Source organism: Myotis nattereri (assembly GCF_964212035.1).
Source record: "Myotis nattereri genome assembly, chromosome: 9".
In the NCBI taxonomy this organism is placed as follows: Eukaryota; Metazoa; Chordata; class Mammalia; order Chiroptera; family Vespertilionidae; genus Myotis; species Myotis nattereri.
Genome location: NC_138084.1, coordinates 72,281,636 through 72,297,899, shown reverse-complemented (window position 1 = coordinate 72,297,899; position 16,264 = coordinate 72,281,636). Strand labels below are relative to the sequence as shown.

General features: G+C 36.7%; 1 protein-coding gene across 2 annotated transcripts in view; it reads left to right on the top strand.

Moving 5' to 3' along the window:
* Positions 1-16,264, top strand: part of GRIA4 (glutamate ionotropic receptor AMPA type subunit 4) — a 407,857-nt gene that overhangs the window by 255,651 nt on the left and 135,942 nt on the right. The window lies entirely within an intron of this gene.

The following is a 16,264-nucleotide window of genomic DNA, read 5'->3' as shown; positions in this document are numbered from 1 at the left end:
TTTGACTATTTATCAAGTTTTTATAGATAATATTACTATATTTCAAACAATTCTTATCTATTTTAAATTGTAGATTAAAATGACAACTTTTATTCATTTTAAGGTCAATACATTTTTCTTTTTATAAATTGAACTAAAGTTTCTGCCATTTTAAACTCTTAGAAACAAGTCTTTCCTCATTGATGCTTTCTGAAATCTTCAATAATCAAATTATTGCTCATAAAAAAAGTGAGCAATATTATTGGTACTAAAATATATTTCATTTTCTATACTGTATAACCACTAATAAATGCTCCCAGTGCATATTATTTCTGTTTAAAATACCAAGACTGTTCCCTGTAACTCATGGGGAACTTAAGTAGAAGATGATCAGGGAACAGAAAATTGTCTTTTACAGAAGTCTCTCAATACACCTGCAGCACGTGCACATGGCATTTTACATGCATCTCACTGTGCTGTATAATACTCGTGGCAAATGGCCATGTTCCCCTGTGCCTACGAGGTCTGAACAATGCAGTTTCTTTATCTATAATAATAAAAGCGTCATATGCTAATTAGACCAGAGATTCTTCCAGACGAAGCCAGGGCTTCGAGGGAAGCCTGGGTCCGAGTGCCAGAGGGAAACCGTCCCGGTGTTGGGGGAAGGAAGGCCTATTCTTGCATGAATTTCATGCATTGGGCCTCTGGTTACATTATAAGATTCTCCCAAGTTGCTTCGAGAGGGCTCTCAAACAATTTCAGTCTGTCTGCTGTAAGTGTAACTTTTGACATCAAACACACAAACACCTTAGCTACTCAAAATATGGTGAGAAATGTTCTTCTGTTAGAAAACCAATCTCATAGAGAAACCTAATTCTGAAGGCCCTTCCATTTCTGTGCGCCTGCGGCTTCACAAATTGTCCCTTTTCATCTATTATTAACCAAGAGGTTTGCCCTTTTCTTACTTTTGTGGACCTTTTCATAATCGACCTTCCTAAATCCTCAAAAACTGCACTGCTGCCCTCCAGAACTTATGGAAAGCTCTAAAACAAGCAAAGGAGCCCATCTGTGTAGACGTGGCTGCCTGTTTGTTAAGTGGCTCCACAAATTCGCATTTGATTTTGGGCTTCTATCGGAGTCTAGGTCCCTCCATGACAAAATTTCAATGATTGGCCTCCTTCCTATATCTTTTAATGGTTTTTCTTTAACCCTCATTTCTCGACAATAGGATTTTTTTCAAATAAGTCAGCATTCGAACACTTAAACTGAAGAGGGGGTACCGAGTGGGTATTCCCAAGGAAAGTCCTTACAACTTGTGAAGTCTTATTCTTGTTTCCACGTACAGATCTTAGCCCCAGCACCTTTTCCTAAACTCTTTTTGTCTGTTGATGATGAATTGAAGGCACATCATTGTTCTCTCTGTGGCCCTGTGGGAGGGGGAGCTGAGCGGGCTACGCCTGTGGGTGGCCGGGGTTCCGTCACTGCAGGGCTGCAGAGCTGGAGTCCACAGCGCAGGTTTCTTAGGGACACACCTTCCAGCGCTGGGAGGAGAAAACTCGGGACAGCGGAGAGAGTTTTCTCTACAGCACATTTTTCAATTAAAGAAATGTTCTGTATCCTAAGGTTATACAGGGCGTCCCCAAAACATGTCTGCACAGTTTAATAGCTGACAGCTCAATTGATGTTTCTTTCTTTTAAGCCAGACTAAGCTTTGAACAAAGGAAACTCATCCTAAATGCTGCTGGAAATTTGAAAACGCAGTTGAAGTACATACACTGCCTTTATAATTATTCAAAGTGTGTATCCATTTGTGGGGGTGGTCACTAAGCTTTGAACAAAGAAAATTTATCCACTAGACCTTTCGATGGGGATACATAAAAGATAAAGTTTACGGTACAAAACCAGCAGCAGTTAACACATTGAGGGCACACAAATACCCAACGAAATGATTCTTGATGTTTGCTATTCTATTGCTTCACGTTATTGGCAGTGCCTGGACCAGAAGGGACATCAGTTTGAAAACAGGCATTGACCAAAATAAAAAAACAAAATGCTCATTTCTGTAGATTATTTTAAATTTTAAAAATGAACTATATACTTATAAACACTGACTGTATAACCATTCAAAGTGTGTATACATGTTTTGCACACCCTATATTTTTCTTACTCTTTTAGTATTAAAATGTTTTCTTTTCTATAAAAGTAAGCAGGTATGGAAGTTGGTTATAAGGTTTTTGCGTATTTTTTTTAATCATCCTCAGTTGTTAAAATAAAAACTTTGCCAATCCAAGTAAGTGCTCTCATTTTTGTTGTTGCTAATGTTCCAAAACCTGTAGAGCCCTTGAATTCAAAGTCACACCAAGCTCTCACTCTGGTTCTTGAACCTGCAGCCCTCAAATCTACATAGTTAACTTGTCTCAGCTAATGGGCACAGCCACTGTCCTTCATTCATGAACTAATCTTTATTGAATACCTACTATACTGTACACTAAGCACTGGGGATGTAGGTTTTACTATTTTATTTAACTTTTTAAATTTGATTTTTAAATGGGGTTTTTAGGGAAGGCCTCATGGAGAAGGTACTATTGGAGTGAAACTTGAACCAGGTGAGGGAGCCCTGTTGCTTCCTGGGGGAAAAGCATAAAGGGGAGAGGGAAGAGCACGTGCAAAGCCTTATTGAAAGAGGATGCTACTCCTTACGAAGGAGCAGCAGTGAAGTCAGTGTACTTGAGCTAAGTGAGCAAATTGTTGAGAAGAGGTCCAAGGACTATAAGAGTGCGAGGAAAGTGCCATTGAAAAATTACTCCCCCCCCCCCCGCCCCAATGACATGGAAAGAAAGCTATTGAAGAATTGTGAGCAGAGATGTAGCATAATATGACTTTCCATAATTTAGGATCAATCTGGCCACTGTGATAAGAATAGACTTGCAAGAAGACCAGGACCAAAACAGGAAAAATTGTTTAAAGGCTATTGCAATAGCTGAGGTGAGAGATGATGATAATTTGGACCACAACAGTTATAGTGAAGATATTGAAAACCTTTTATATTTATTTTGAAGGTAGAATTATACAAGATTAGGTCATCCTTTCCTGATATGTATGGGTATATAACCTCCCACATCATTCTACCAGCAAATGCTTAACTGTAACTTTACTGAAGCTGGTCATGAGACAATCGCATAATAATCCTCAGTCCACACTTTCTTATCTCTTCCAAAGCTGTGACAGTTAGTCGTTTAAAAGAAGAAAACAAAGACCAAAAGCAATGAAATACAATGGAGAGTAGTTTCAGTTCCTGTGAATCTGAAACCAACCAAGCATTAAAGGATTAAAGATTTCTTAATGTCAATCCGATACAATGCTGAAGAGAAAGAGAACCAAACTTTTGGATAACCCTTAAGTGAATTTTAAAAGAATTTATTTTAATGGGAACCCATAGACATATACTCTTTTTCTCCTTTTGGTCTATTTTGCTCAAAGCTAATGGGAGCTCATATCCTCTTAAAGACCCAACTTCTCAGCCCTCCAGACTTCTCCAAGGACAAGTGCAATGTTATCAGAGACATGACAAAGGATTTTTTAGACACTTCTCTGCTACTAGCTACGTCTTCCCATACTGGTGAGATTTGTATTCATATTATCTTGCAAAAGGGTCTAAATAAGGAGGATGTAGGTTAGGATCTTGATTAACAAAGACAAACTTTTTACTCATTCTGTATTATGAAAGGAATTTATCAGGAGGTTCTTTCTTCTATAAGGCATTAAGAATGCATTGCTACTTTGCAAAATACCTAACTCTAAGGTCTAAATAAATAAATAAGATTTGTGTCTGAGAATTAGATCCTTGAAGAATAGCATAATCTTTACATTGCCTTCCTCAAATAACAACTGGTGAACTAGAATTTTCATGGGAAACAGAGAGAGTGACGTGCAGGAAAATAACTAGCTTAGGAGTCAGGAGACTCCTGTTTTAGTCTATGTCATACCTAGAATTTATGTCTTGGTAAGTCATTGGGGAGGGCAGGACATTCATTTCCTCAAGTTAAAAATGAGCTAGATGATCCTTAAAGTCTCTCTGGGCTGCAAATGGTCAATGAGCTTTTAGATTTGCTAGCGGAGTAGAAATGCATAAGCTCTATATGCTGTAAGTAAAAGATGAACAGATGGCAAAGCTGACATTCTGCTAAAAAATTCAGAAACCTAATTTATACTCTCTTCTGGATACAAGATCATTCCACATCTATAAAGAAGCAAGTCCCAGGGTAAAATAAAAATCCTTTGAACTCTAGAATTCTTCAGTTTGATTTAAAAGAAAGACTTTTTTCAGATTACATTGAAATCATGCTTAAGAACAGTCAATCTACAGAAACTGTTAGAATCATCAAATATGGAAAGGGGCATTATATAAATAGCAGCCCATGTTTAAGGAAGTCAGCAGTGTTTGGGGAACATCCAAGTGAATACTCATTTATGTCAGTGGTTCCTGGTATAGATTGTTTTATTAAATTTATTGGAGTGACATTGGTCAACATGAACATGTAGGTTTAAAGTGTGGATTTCTGTGTTACAAGATCTGTATATTGCACCATGTGCCCACCAAAGTCAAATCTTCTGTCCCCTAGCATAAATTGTTGATTCCGAAAGCAAAGCAGACACTTTATTTACTGACTTATTGCCATATTGTAAATATTTGATGAAAAATAAATAGCTTGAATTGATTTTCTATCCTGATAATACAAATTTGACTCAAATATTATACAATCATCAGATCATAGACAAATGTTTTTATATCCATATTATTTTCAGGCAAACTTATTTTAATTAAAAATATAAGTAACCTTTGATTTTTCAATGCTAATTCCTATTCATAAAACTCCCCTACATTAATCCTGGTATCAGCAAAAGCCATTCCATACTGTGATTCAAATATAATCTTTGAAATAGTCCTGTAGGGTTTTAGGGCCCTTTCTAGATGGGAAGAACTTGGGCAAGCAAATAGATAGATTTAAGTAGTAATTCAAAAGCTTTTTCGCTAGAGTTGACCTAATTCTTTGATTTAATGTTTGATATCCTTCAGAAAAGGCAGTTGCTTGTATGTCCTGAGCATTGTATGTGCCAGGGAGACATTAACTCAAAGCGACCACAGGGCAGCATTCACAGGCTACTGTGAGGAAGAACTTTTGTTCATTATTGTAAGGTTTTCAATGGTTGTGACAGTTGGACCAGATCTACAAAAGGCTATTGGGGAGCAGGTGGGGAGGGAAAGGGGCTTCACTTCTCTGTGAAGGTGCAGTTAAAGCAGCAAGTGTTGTATCCCTAACAAGAATAGCAGAAGCTGCAGCGCTTCTCAGAAATACCCCAGTACCTAGAAGTGCTTCACTGCCAGAGGCATTCTGGGTCAAATATGAGCTCTTAATAGGGGAATAAAAGTAACCCAAACAGAATGGAATTAAGTGTTCATTGTATTATAGACTATATTATAGAAGAGTATAAAAAGCAGACTTTAATGTCAGAGCAAAGCTCTATCAATTAATAGCCAAGTAACCATATCAACAACTTAACTTCTCTATCATCAGTTCCTTTATATAAAATGAAGATAATACAAGTAACACCATGCCCATAAAGCACTTAATACAGCACTTAATTCTTTGGATTATCTAAGTCTTCAATAATCATTAGTTATTTTTATTTTTTTAATTCTTTATTATTTAAAGTATTAGATATAGTATTACATATGTCTCCTTTTTTCCCCCATTGGCCACCCCCAGCACATGCCTCTACCCCGCTAGTGTCTGTGTCCATTGGTTATGCTTATATGCATGCATACAAGTCCTTTGGTTGATCTCTTATTCCCCACCCTCACCTTCCCTCTGAAGATTGATGGCCTGTTTGATGCTTCTATGTCTCTGGATCTATTTTTGTTCTTCAGTTTAAGGTGTTCATTATATTCCACACAAATGAGTGAGATAATGTGATATTTTTCTTTCACCGACTGGCTTATTTTACTTAGCATAATGCTCTCCAGGTCCACCCATGCTGTTCCAAATGGTAAGAATTCTTTCTTTTTTATAGCAGCATAGTATTCTATTATGTAGATGTGCCACAATTTTTTAATCCATTCATCTGCTGATGGACACTTAGGTTGTTTCCAAATCTTGGCTATTGTAAATTGTGCTGCTATGAACAGTGGGGTGCATATGTCCTTTCTGATTATTGTTTGTGATTTCTTGGGATATATTTCTAGAAGTGGGAAAGATCAAGATAAAAATCTAATGCACAGCAAACAAACAAAAAACCAAAACAAAACAAAACAAAAAACCATCAACAAAACAACAAGAAAGCCCACTGCATGAGAAAACACATTTTCCAATGTTACATCCAATAAGGACCTAATCTTCAAAATTTATAGGGAACTAATTCATCTAAACAGAAGGAAAATAAACAAGCCAATCAAAAAATGGGCAAAGGACTTAAATAGACACTTTTCGAAAGTGGACATTCAGAAGGCCAGAAGACATATGAAAACATTCTCAAAATCACTAATCATCTGAGAGATGCAAATCAAAATGATAATGAGATACCATCTCAGACCTGTCAGAATGGCTATCATCAACAAATGGACAAATGACAAGTGCTGGTGGAGAGAAAGGAACTCTCCTGCACTGCTGGTGGGAATGCGGACTGGTGCAGCCACTGTGGAGAACAGTATGGAGTTTCCTCAAAAAATTAAAAATGGAACTTCCATTTGACCCAGTTATTTTTATTATTATCTTTACTATCATTAGGATTGATCAAATAGGGGGTAATATTGAAAGACAGGATTTTTACTGTTGCCATCCAATTCAATCTAACTCTTATTGAATTTATTCTTTTCTTTGTGTGAAAAAAATAACTGGAGAAACAAAAATGACTAAGAACTCATCTAACACTTTAAGAAGATTAGACAAGTAAACGAACAATTAAAATTATTATAATTCAACATTCTTGAGATCAGTAACTGATTCACTGTATACTTTGTACTTTCAAAAGTACCACATAGTACTTACTTGATAAATAATTTCACTAAATTGGTGAGACATGAGCTATAATTACTGTATAAACAAATAGCTAGGGAAATAAAACTTCAGTATAAGGTCAGAAAAGTCTTCTAAAATGCCCTAACACTAAAACTGAGGTGTAGAGTAAGATTGCCAAGTTGCAAGTGAGGAAAAAGAATACAAACTTTCTTAGCATAAGGAGTAGTCATTGCAATGCATTAAGAGGAGAGAACATATGTAATACTCTTTGTAATACTTTAAGCAATAAAACAAAATTTTTTAAAAAAGCATCTGGAAGAAAAGAAAAAAAAAAGAAGAAGAAAGAACTGGGTTTATTCATCAAACTTACGTGATGCATACCTAAGAGAGACAGTAAGGGATTGGTGTGGGATGATGAAGCACCCCTCCCACCTGCACCTCCAGTCAGTCATTCTGTCCCATTCTTCCCTTATTTTTCTTGATAGCACATTTCACTTCTTGTTGTTATACTAGCAATGTATTTGTGTATTTGTCTATTGCCTGCCTTAGCCACTGGACTGTAAGCTTCATGAAGGTAGGCACATAGTACTGTTTTTATTATTTCTATGTTTGCAGTCCTAGAGCAATGGCCTGTCAGACAATCCACACTCAATAAATATTCATTGAATGTGCCCTGACTGGTTTGGCTCAGTGGATAGAGTGTCGGCCTGCAGACTGAAGGGTCCCAGGTTCGATTCCGGTCAAGGGCATGTACCTTGGTTGCAGGCACATTCCCAATAGAGGGTGTGCAGGAGGCAGCTGATCGATGCTTCTCTCTCATCGATGTTTCTAACTCTCTGTCCCTCTTCCTTCTTCTCTGTAAAAAATCAATAAAATATATTTAAAAATATATATTCATTGAATGAAAATTGACAGAATGACTAAGGAGGGAGTTGCTTATGAAATATTTTAAATATAATATTTAGGAAGAAATATCAAGATGACTTAGCATGAGGGTGGAGAACAGTGACAAGTCTGAGAGTATCTCCTGGGTTTCTGACTGAAGTGACTGATGGAATGGCTAATAACTGCATATGAAATTCAAGACTAAGAGTTAAACTTTTGTTTGTGCTTTTGAGAGGATGTGGGGTGTTGTTATACATTATGATTCCCCCATCCAGCCAGTGTTGCTCAGTGGTTGAGAATCAGCCCATGAACCAGGAGGTCACGGATCGATTCTTGGTCAAGGCACATGCCCAGGTTGCAGGCCCCATCACCAGTAGGGAGGCATGCAGGAGCCAGCTGATGGATGATTCTCTCTCATATTGATGTTTCTCTCTTCCTCTCCCTTTCTGTCTCTGAAATCAATAAAAACATTATGATTTCCTCAAAGTTGTAGGGAGGAATTTCCTTACCTACCAAGAATTGACACAGTATTTCCCGCAAGTGGACAACAGCATTCTGCATTCAGTCTACCATGGGAAATGAAGCTAATTTTTATTAAAAGCTACAGAGCAGATTACTATAATCAGCAAAATCCTACATTAATCATCTTCTTTGCATAGAAGTCAAAATTAAATGATGTAAGGGCTTTCAATAACCTGCCTCAGAGCCGTATAGTTGAAATGAGAAACACAATTTTTGCAGTTGAAAGTCAGCGAGTCTACCCCAGAACTCATCATTTGTCATCCAGCATGCTGTTCAAGAAATCACTCTTTATTTAGGTGAACACCACCAGTGTCATTTCCCCACGAAAGAAATTTAATAGTGAATAATCAAATGTATTCACTCTCACAGTCACTGGCATGAGTTGGCAATTACTTCTTGGAACTGAGCTATTCTCAGTGGGATATAAAAATTAGGCTAATCATATGGTGACTACTTACTTCATCCTGTATTTGTTCCTGTTAGGAACAGAAATTGTCTCTGTAATTGTATACAAAATCCTGTTACTAGAATCATCACAAGAAAATTATGTACAGCTACTCCTTTTCTGAAGAAAAGACAAAAGTAGCATTTTAAAATATCACTTTCAAATCAAGCAAAATGAATGGTTTTGGCTTTGTGCATAAAAGCCGGGCCCAAATTAATACTATTTACAGTTTGGCATGTGAATATAACAACTGATATTTAATATGTTGTGTAACACTTCTGTGTGTTTTGTTGCTAGTGGTTGCTTTCATGATTAATTAATGAGCTCTCTATTGGATTCAAACTTCAACATAGGATAGAATAAATTAATTCATCTTTCAAGAACCAGAATTCTATGTCATTGGCTATCTTGCACCCTCAACCAATGAACCAACTTTTCCATGTTAGCTGAGGATTTGTTTTTATGAACCAAAAGCATTTCTGTTTTTATCATTTAGAATAGATTTCACAATTCCTTTAACGTTTGGATTTTTTTTTAGGCTTACTTTAGTCTTTATTAATGACTCAAGGTGGTTGCTCTGAAGACTGATAATGGAAACTCTAGATCAATATTCAGGGAAACTCTAAGGACTTGCTGAGGTGTGCCTGACTCTTGGTTCCTACAAATCATGACCTCCTTCTGCCCCGGTTTAGAATTGTATCTACCATATTCTTTGGGGGTCAAAATGTATAAAATAAGTAGTTCTCAAGTCACTGTAATTCCACTTAATATTCCTTATCATCAGTGCAAAAGATATTTCTCTATGCTGGAACATAACACATGGTTGAAATTTGAATATTTTAGACTAACACAAATGGCAATCTCACATGGTTCCACCTGGTATAATGAAAAATGAGGGGACAAGTATAGAATTTAGAGTATTAACATTCTCCTTTCCCCCCATTTTTTTGAGACTCAATCTAGACCAGGGGAGTCATAGCATTATACCTGAGATAATTTTAGTAGCCTCCTATTTGGATTATTCCATTTCTTCCTTCTCTTTCTATGTGAATCTGTCATTTCCACTATTACTATAAAAGCAATTTTATACATCTGTCTCTTTTCTGTTCCAAAGCCTCCAGTGTTTGCCTTTTGTCAATGGAGTAAAATTGAACTTTCAGTATCTAATTGCTCAAAAGTATTTATTGAGGGCCATTTAGTTGCCAGACACTCTTTTAGCACATTGAACAAAACAAAATCTGCCTTTGTGCGCTTACATTCTAGGAGAGAAATAGACTAAAAAAGAAAACAGAAAAAATACGCAGTATATTAGTTGGTGGTATTGGGGTGAAAATAAAACACAGAAGGGACATAAGGAACCTCGGGACAGGGCATTGAAATTTTAGAGGAGGTAGCCTCGGATGGCCTCACTGGAGAGCGGGCATTTGGGTAAAGACTAAAGGAAGTGAAAGGGTGAGCCTCAAAGACCCACCTTGGAGAGAGCACCCCAGGACAAAAGCCTGAGATGGGCGCATGCCTGGCAGATTGTCACAACTGCAAAGAGGCCAGTTAGCTGGTGATGTTTGAGAGTTGATGAGCAGTAGATGAGGCCAGAGGTGTGGGGCTGTCCAGGCCACCTTAAAGAAGCAATGAGAGGATTTTGAGCTATGAGTGACATGAGCTGGCTTGCTTGCAACTATGCTATTCATAGTCTGAAGGGGGCAAAGGCAGAGCAAGGACACCTTGCAATGATCCAGACAAGAGACTATGATGGTTTGGACCTGGGTGGTGACAGTGGAGACAGGAAGAAATTGTCATATTCTTGATATATTTTTAAGATAACTGACAGGAAATGTTAAAATATGAGATGTGTTGTGAGAGAAAGAGAAGAATTGATGATAACTGTTATTTAAAGGCCTTCCTGACACAGCTTTGACCTTCCTTTCCTATTTCATCTCCTGCTATTGGCTAAAGGGTAGTGGAAAAGTCCCTAGACTTAATTAAGCATGGAAGGCCTGAATTCAAACTGTAGCGCTGTCACTTTTTAGGATTAGGATTTGATATAAATCATATAAGCTAGCTCTGTTTCTTTACCTATAGATGAGGATATTAATAGTTACTTACAGGGCTCTTATGAGGTCCAATCATATTGTAAAGTGATAATAAAGCATAATATAGTTTATGAATCCAGTACTCCAGCAAACTAGTCTATTAATTATCAGGCCTACATTAAGTATTTCTCAATCTTCCTGCTTCTCTGCCTTTGCGTTATGCTGCAGTTGCTCATCTGTGAAACACTCCCATCCTCTAAGGACCGCATCACATCCCAGGTCGTTCTCCCTGCAGTAAAATCCCTCTCACTACCCCTCTTTCTAACTCAACACTTTGCTTTCCCAAAATGTTGGCATATTGAGTAAGTGTAACATTCAAAATTAAATCTCAAACACTTAAAATGCTTAATATGAGAGACAAACATTGTTTGGGTGTCTGTTAATTCTCAAATTATATTTTAATCCCCCTTAAGAGCATACAGTGGCTGCATTTTGTGCTTCTGAATTGTAAACTCTATATAGTATGATATGAAAAATAAATAAAAGCAGAATCGTGAATTTTATATGGGGTAATATAAAAAATAGAAAAATCTCTATGAGCAAAATAATATCTATATAGAAATGTTTGTTCTAATTCGGAACTCAGTCTTTAGGATTTCATTTTAAAATTATGCAAGTTTTTAAAGAATGCTTTTATTGCATAAAGAAGTTGCCTATAGTAAAAAAAAAAGATACTCATAGTACTGAAGAGATAAAAAATGTTATGGGAAAACTTGAAAAGAAATTCAGTTTATTCTTACGGAATATTCAAAATCTACAGAGATGATTTCTAGAAAAAAATCAAAGTCTATAGCAAGAAAGAAAAATGGTGTCTCAAACCTGTCATAATTTAATATATTGCTTTGAGATGAAGAAGGTAACTGCAAGGAGTGTATCGTCAGGAGTCCATTGACACCTGAAATCCAAATAGAAAAAGATGTGTTTCTTCAAGAGATCAAAAAAAGACCTAAGAGTTTCTTCCTTCTGAAAGAAAAGCAAAATGACCACCAGTAGAACAGATGTTGGTCACGCTCAAATCCTCCTCCTCCTTATCCCTATGTTTCATCAGCCACCAAATTAATTCATTCCACCCTTTAGTCTAGATTTGGATTACTTAAATATGGTCTCCTAACTAGTTTTTCTAGTTCTTGTGTTAAAGCCAGCCACTGTATTGTTCACAATCAGCTAAATGATCACTCTAAAACACATTCAGTCGTGTCACTCTCTTCTTAAAGTCCTTAAGGGGTAAAGAACAAAATGGTGTCGCCGGGTAGAGAAGGCCCTGTGGTATGCCCCATTCCTGCTCATCTCTGCAGCCTTTAAAGCTCTTTTCATAGACCACACCAATTCTCCACATACCCTCCTTGTCTGTCAAACACACAAGATAAACTGCAGTGTTTCGGGTTCCTGAATGTGTCCTGCTATGCCTCTTCTTATTTCTAAACTTTTTAACACCCTGATTCCTCTCTACAAATTTCCCATTCATTCATTCATTCATTCATTCAAACAACTCTATTTAACATCTACTGAGCACCCACTGGTTTAAGTTCTGAGCACAGAAATAGAGCCTACCTTCATGGAACAGTGTGGCGGCTGCAAGACACTAATAACATCATCATTCTAATGTATTTAGAAACTGTGGTCAAATCTAAGAAAGAAATATGCAGAAAGCTGTAAGAGCTTACCTGACAGAGAAGTGATATAGTCAGAAGGTAAGTCATGTCTGAGATAAAATCTGAAAGAAAAGCACAAGTGAAGGGAAACAGTCTTTTAAAGGGAGCAGTATCACGTGCAAAGGTACCTTCTAGAACATCTGAGAGGCCATTTTTGCTGGATGTTAGGAAGGTGAGCAGGACAGTATAGAAAATGAGTCTGGGAAGAGGTAGGGGACAAGTGTGACCATGCTTGAGTATGTATCATAAAATAGTAAGAAAACATTGAAGCCTTCATGCAAGGAAGGGCCACAGAGTTTCTGTCTAAAAACATCAAGTTAGTTGCTATGTGAACAAGTGAATATATGACTTAATGGGCTCATCTATTCTTTGTACTGAAATAAAATTCTCCAGTGGCCCAGTTCTAGAAAAGCCCAAGAGAAATAAGTAAAAATAGCATTAGGGCATCCCTGAGAGGCGCCGTTCAGGGGCCTTGAACCTGTGGCAAATAGTTGAAATTACTTGCTATATGCCTGTAGTAATAAGGGTTAGATTGCATGACAACTTACAGGAAAGTTGCAAGATTTAAAGTATCAAATTCCCCTAGATGATGCCAGGTGAATTGCATATGGACACTACAATGTAGGAATCAGGTGACAATAAGTGTTATTGTCAGAAAATCTAAAAGGCCTTAGGACCCAGAAGGACCACCTTTGAAGATGGATTTTCTATTTTTACTCTTGGTTATTTGTAGAAAAGAGAACACTAAAGACGTTCCATCTTATCTTAGGTTTAAATGTATGGCTTCAAGCAGTATAAGTTGGAAGACCTTTGTTCACTTTCACGGCGCCGTTCTTGAACTATGGCATAAAGAAATGCTAGAGTCGCCGCTGCAGATAATTGTAACCAAGCTGCAATGTCAGTCACTCTGTCTGCGTGCCGAGACCTCTGGGTCCGGGCTGCAGCCTTGGACATGTTTCAGGGCCCAAGTGCTTTAGAAACAAACTAAAAGGTTACCAGAGCTGCTCTGCAGCTCCAGGACGGTGGCATTCAGGGCCCTGAGGATTGCAGACTCCTTCCTATTCCTCTCTGTGACTGAGGCTATGCACAACATGAAATAAACTTCCAGACACACACACCTTTCTTTTCAAATGCTGGTAATTGTGCCAGACCAGAGAAATCAATGGTGTAGTAATGGGGACCCACATAGCAATTTACAAGATTAATGAGAGAGGCTTTAATTTGAGGAAGTACACGCTGTTGCTACCTCCCTTTGTTACTTCTTTTTAAGCTTTGCAACTCCTCATGGGACTTACCCAGTTCTCTCATTCCCAAATCATCGCCCATGACCTAGATGTTGCTCTATCCCATATTCATGACAATAGCATACCCCTCATCTCATTATTATATTACCCTGATGATTTTTCTTGATAATTTCTACCTTCTCACTTCTCATTTTCTCCTCAATCTCTCACTCTCATGAAATATGACTGAAATACCTCGCATTCCATTGATGCTGCTCCTATTGAGTGCACCAATGACCTAATTAAAAAGCCTTATGAACACTTTTCTGTTATTAGCTAAATGAAATTTCTTTCTATCAGATGGTTAACTTCCTACTTTTTAAAATTAACCCTGACATAAATTTCTCCTGATTCTCTTCCTGCCCCTCTGTGTACAGATAGTTGAATCCAATAACTTGCAAAAGAGAACATCAAACAAACAAGCTCAGCTTGTGTTGCTAGCAGCCACATCTCTGGATAGTATTACTCATCCAAAATAGGTCATTATCCATAGATGATATAAATGTGTTGATGTGTAAGGCTGCAGTCACTCAAGATTGCTTATATCACTCTGATTCTATTTAACATAATTGATAATACAACTACATGAGATAACATTTAAAAATATTTGTAGGTGTAATTGATAGTTTCTTCAATAACTATGAAAAAGCCCTGAATTACTAGTCTAGTAATGTGATTTGTGCGCAGTATGCCCTCACCACTATTATATTCAAATTATTTTGGTTTTGATGTTATTCATATAATACTATATAATTTGTATAACAGTTACCTAAGTATCAGTTTTACTAGACAGTTGATTCCTTGTAGGATCAAAATCACATCTGGACATATCTTAATGAATCTTGGATGTAGTAGGTTTTCAATAAATTAGATTGATTAAAATGTTAGACAGCTTTTCTTTTTTAAGAAGAAGACTTGAAAGTCCTTTACAGTAGTGAATTTCCCATTAGTGTAATGATATTCACCTAAAACTTCAGTATTCCTTTTCTGGCCAACAATATTGCATAACAGATTGTCTAGTAACTAGAAGAATACAAATCATAGTCAGATGTAGAATTAGTACAACTTGACTTGTGATTTTCCAGTTTATATAACAGGTAGGTTACATAATCATAGATTCAATAGCAGTATTCGCTTCAATTTACAATGTATTCCCAACTATCTTAGCAAATAAATAAGACACATATCTACGCAGCAATGAAAAATAAAACATTAAAATCAAACACAGCTTACTAAAGATTTCAAGTTTTCAACCAGGCTCTGAAACTATAATTATTGGTCTTTTGCACTATATTGAAAAGATGCACTATATTGAAAAGATGCCATTTATTTTTGATTAAGATTAATGGTTCTTTTTAGACAGTCAACTTTCTTTGCCATTTAACAAAGATTGTATCCTAGGGTTTTGTATTATTTCAGGTCTAGTGTTATTTAAAAGTCTGAAAAATCAGATAACAAAATGTTGAATTTATTTTTGTTTTATTCGTGTAAAAGTCCTGTAGGCAGGAAAATAACAACCTGGATGCCTAATACTGACATAAAGCCTGATAATCACATGATGCAAAAAAAAAAAAAAAAGAAGCACTAACTAAAAAACTACCAAGCTGTGGATTGATTCCAGGGAGCAGGAAGACTCCTTTGACATGTGTGGCCAATGTTTATCATTTTTACAACATGCAAAAATTATCAAACTAACAAGAAGTCTTTAAATAATTTTGGTATGACAATAAGTAAAGAGAGAGAAAATAGTAAGATGTCAATTAGTATTGTACAAAAAACACATCTTCATAGGTCATCAAAAATGAATAAAAGGGGGGATAAAATGGGCACATATGTAATACCCTTTGTAATACTTGAAGCAATAAAAAAAAAATGAATAAAAGGGACATTGCCTCACTTATTATCAGGGAAGAAGTCCCAGTAACAGAATAAATGAGGCATGAGCGTGTACATTAAGATAGGACTCTGATCATCATGTTACCTGTGCGTCCAATAGGAAACAAGGGAGAGAGTACTGGGTTTGGGGAGAGGAGGTGGGGACAATCTAGGTAAGATTTGAAAAAATAATTACAGGCATACAGCACAAAAGGAAAGACTAAATGGAGCAAGATATAGTAATTAACATGTCCTCTTTGGGGAATTTTTTTTTTCATTTAGATAAAAATGAATCCTGACTGCCACAATATTTCATTTGGCAGGATATCAGGTAATTTATATTTCAAATATGATCTCATCATCAGTTCCATCTGTTGATACTAAGTGAACATTCATAATGCTTGAAACTCTGACGGGTAGAACACATACCTAAAAATCAAAATCTTTGAGTCTGAGACACACATACCAATGAAAACTGATAAGTGTGCTCTTATCTTGCATATGTTGTATACTCATT